Source organism: Cebus imitator, unplaced genomic scaffold (genome assembly GCF_001604975.1).
Source record: "Cebus imitator isolate Cc_AM_T3 unplaced genomic scaffold, Cebus_imitator-1.0 Scaffold103, whole genome shotgun sequence".
Classification (NCBI taxonomy): Eukaryota; Metazoa; Chordata; class Mammalia; order Primates; family Cebidae; genus Cebus; species Cebus imitator.
In genome coordinates, this window is record NW_016107418.1 from 262845 (window position 1) to 266258 (window position 3414).

At 41.8% G+C, this 3414-nt stretch overlaps 1 protein-coding gene across 1 annotated transcript in view; it reads left to right on the top strand.

Moving 5' to 3' along the window:
• The window catches only part of LOC108310433 (60S ribosomal protein L7a-like), a 13906-nt gene that overhangs the window by 811 nt on the left and 9681 nt on the right, over window positions 1-3414 (top strand). The window lies entirely within an intron of this gene.

Below are 3414 nucleotides of genomic sequence, written 5' to 3' on the forward strand. Positions count from 1 at the left end.
AAACAACTATGGTTTCTGGAGCCAGATCCTACAGAGCAATGCCTCAACAGACTTCTGATCCTTTAAGAAATCACTACTAGAAACCTTTTACAAGTATGTTATGTCTCCAGGGATTGTTTTAAAGAATTGGCTTAAAATGCATATTTAGCTACGTGTATGAGAGTTCATCAAATATATAACATGATTCACTGGGGCAGTTATAATCAAATAGAGGAACAATAAAAAGTATTGGTGATGAAGCAGGGAAACTGGAACACTCATATGCTGCTGATGGGAATATAAAAAGGTGCAACCACTCTGAAAAACAGTCTAGCAGATCCTCAAAAAATTAAACATAGAGTTACTGTATCACCCAGCAGTTCCACTCCTAGGTATATACCCAAGAGAAATGAAAACATGCATCCACATTAAAACTTGTCCACAGATGTTCATAGCAGCATGACTCATAATAACCATAAAGTAGAAAATCCCAAATGTTCACCAGCTGATGAATGGAGAAACAAAATGTGATATAGGCACATAATGGAATATTATTCAGTGAAGTACTAACACATGCTACAACACAGATAAACACTAAAAACATATTAGGCAAAAGATGTCAGACACAAAGGACAAATATTGCAAGAATCTATATTAACATGTATAGACTTGTTTATGAAATGTCCAAAACAGGCCAATCTAGAGAGACAGAGTGATTGCCTGGGACTGGGTTGGATAGGTTAAGGAAAAATGGGAGCTTCTTTTTGAGATGATGAAAGTGTTCTAGAGTTATTAGTGATGGCTGCACAACTTTGTAAATGTACTAAAACCCACTGAATTTTACACTTTAAAATGGTGAATTTTATGGCATGTGAATTATGTCTCAATAAAAGAAGTGTTTTTAAACACATAGCATGCTACTAGCACATCCCTATTTATTTCTAGAAGCAAATGAAGAGCACTGTGTAGTGGGGAAGATAACAACCTAGTTACTCTCCTTTGCCGAAGTCATGTTTGGAATTTAACTCTCCAGACATATGAGTCTACACTGAACCAAAGACGTAACACTTCACATGAGGTGTTGCCATCCTTTTGCCACTTCACTGCATTTCCAACCAATGGAAAGAGAGGTGATTTTTGCCAACTTTGGGCCTGACCCACCTATAAACCCCAATCTTTCCAGCTCCTCTGAGTTCCCACTTGCTTTCTTTTTCTGACCACTAGATGCAGAAGATCTAGTGGAGAACTTTGAGGTCCTAGGGGATGGAGGAGCCAGTAGGCAGTGTCCCTGAATGAATATGACTAAAACCACCCTTTCTACAGGGATGACATGAGCATGAAATAAACCAGGATTATGTTAACCCACTGACATTTATGGATTGTTATAGCAGTTAGCCTACCCTGACTCATTTGCTGAACATTCAATTTTTCAGAAATATAACCAGCTTTGGAAAATTTGATTTTCAGAATTCTATCATTTTAATCAATTATAATCCTTGCTCTCAACTCTATCGTGACTAAAACGCTGAATAACTGAAAAATTTTTTTCTTAGTCTTTTAAAAAATAGAAAAAAGCTCTAAAAAATAAATCTCTAATGATACATTTGAGTATTATGGGCAATTTTTGGAAGCACCATGAAAATATGCGGTCATGATAATAATTGTCCAAAACCCTGCTCTGGGAAACAAAGCAAGAAGCTGCTTTCCCAAGGTTAACAAGTAGTTAGAACTGTTGGCTCCAGCTTGTCTGACTTAACTATTGGGCTTTACCAGTGCACGGAAAGCTTTTAACATTTCTGCTCAGCCATTCCCAGGATCACCAAAGGCTTAACTCCATGGAGAGGGGTGAACTGCCTGATACTTTACATAACAGGGCAGCAGGGCTGCTGAAAACAATTCTTTGTTACTTGAGAGCAGCCACCTTCTCAGTTTGTTGGGCTTCAGAGGACAAAGTTAGCACAGGAAGAAAGAGGGCACATGATCACACATCTGTGTGGGTGCATGTGCACACATACACTCACACACATGCACACAAGGGTGGGTGCAAGATATAAATTCACCAACATTCCATTTTTTTTTAGACAGGGTCTTGCTCTGTTGCCCAGGTGCCATCTCAGCTCACTGTAGCCTTGACCTCCCAGGCTCAAGTAATCTCACCTTAGCCTCCCAAGTAGTTGAGACTACAGGTGCACACCACCATGCCTGGCTAATTTTTGGGGTTTTTGTAAAGATGAGATCTTTACAAAAGATGTTATGTTGCCCAGGCTGGTCTTGAACTCCTGGGGTCAAGCAATCCATTGGCCTTGGCCTCCCAAAGTGCTGGGATTACAGGCCACTATGCCCAGCTGAGAAAGTAACTTGTAAGATTCAATTGTCATTAGTGGTTTGTGGGGCACATGAGGGTTCAAAAACTGAAACCTCTCTCTTTCTTGATGAGTTTAGAACTACCTGGGTAAGGTCCATGTGCACATCAGCCCTGTTGTTGCTAGACTTGGGTTGGAGATGCTGATTAGGATTGTGGCCACACTCAGGCTACTTCTTATGTTTTCTGTCCCCTTCCTTCTCCCACCTCAAACAGAGTCTATAAAACAGACCCATACCTGGGAAGCTGCAAGGAAATTGCTCTCTTCTAATCATCAAGTCCCACAGGTGGTAACAGAGAGGCCCCAAACTAGGCGTGCTTTCTAGAAAGAATCAGGGTTAGAGTGGGGTAGAGTGGAGTCCCTTCAGAGGGCAACAGAATTCAGAGACGGTAGTAGGAGAGAGAGGTTGGGTGGGGGGAAGAGAGAGAGAGAGAGAGAGAGAGAGAGAGAGAGAGAGAGAATATTAGAGAATTAGTCTGTTCTCACACTGCTAATAAAGACATACCTGAGACTGGGTAATTTATAAAGGAAAAAGGTTTAATTGACTCACAGTTCCACATGGCTGGGGAGGCCTCACAATCGTGACAGAAGTTGAAGGAGGAGCATAGGCACGTCTTACATGGCAGCAGGCAAGAGAGCGTGTGTAGGGGAACTGCCCTTTATAAAACCATCAGATCTCATGAGACTTATTCACTATCATGAGAAGAGCATAGGAAAGACTCACCTCCATAATTCAATTACCTCCCACCAGGTCCCCCTCATGATACATGGGAATTATGGGGGCTACAATTTAAGAAGAGATTTGGGTGGGGACACAGACAAACCATATCATGGGGGAAAAGAGAGAGAGAGAGAGAGAGAGGGACACTGAACCAGGAATGATCAATTTCTTCTCCCTTCATCACTTCTCTCACTTCTCTTTCCTTAGAAAAGAGTGAGGGGGGCTGGGCATGGTGGCTCGCACCTGTAATCCCAGCACTTTGGGGGGCCAAGGCAGGTGGATCACGAGGTCAAGAGATCGAGACCATCCTGGTCAACATGGTGAAACCCCGTCTCTACTAAAAATACAAAA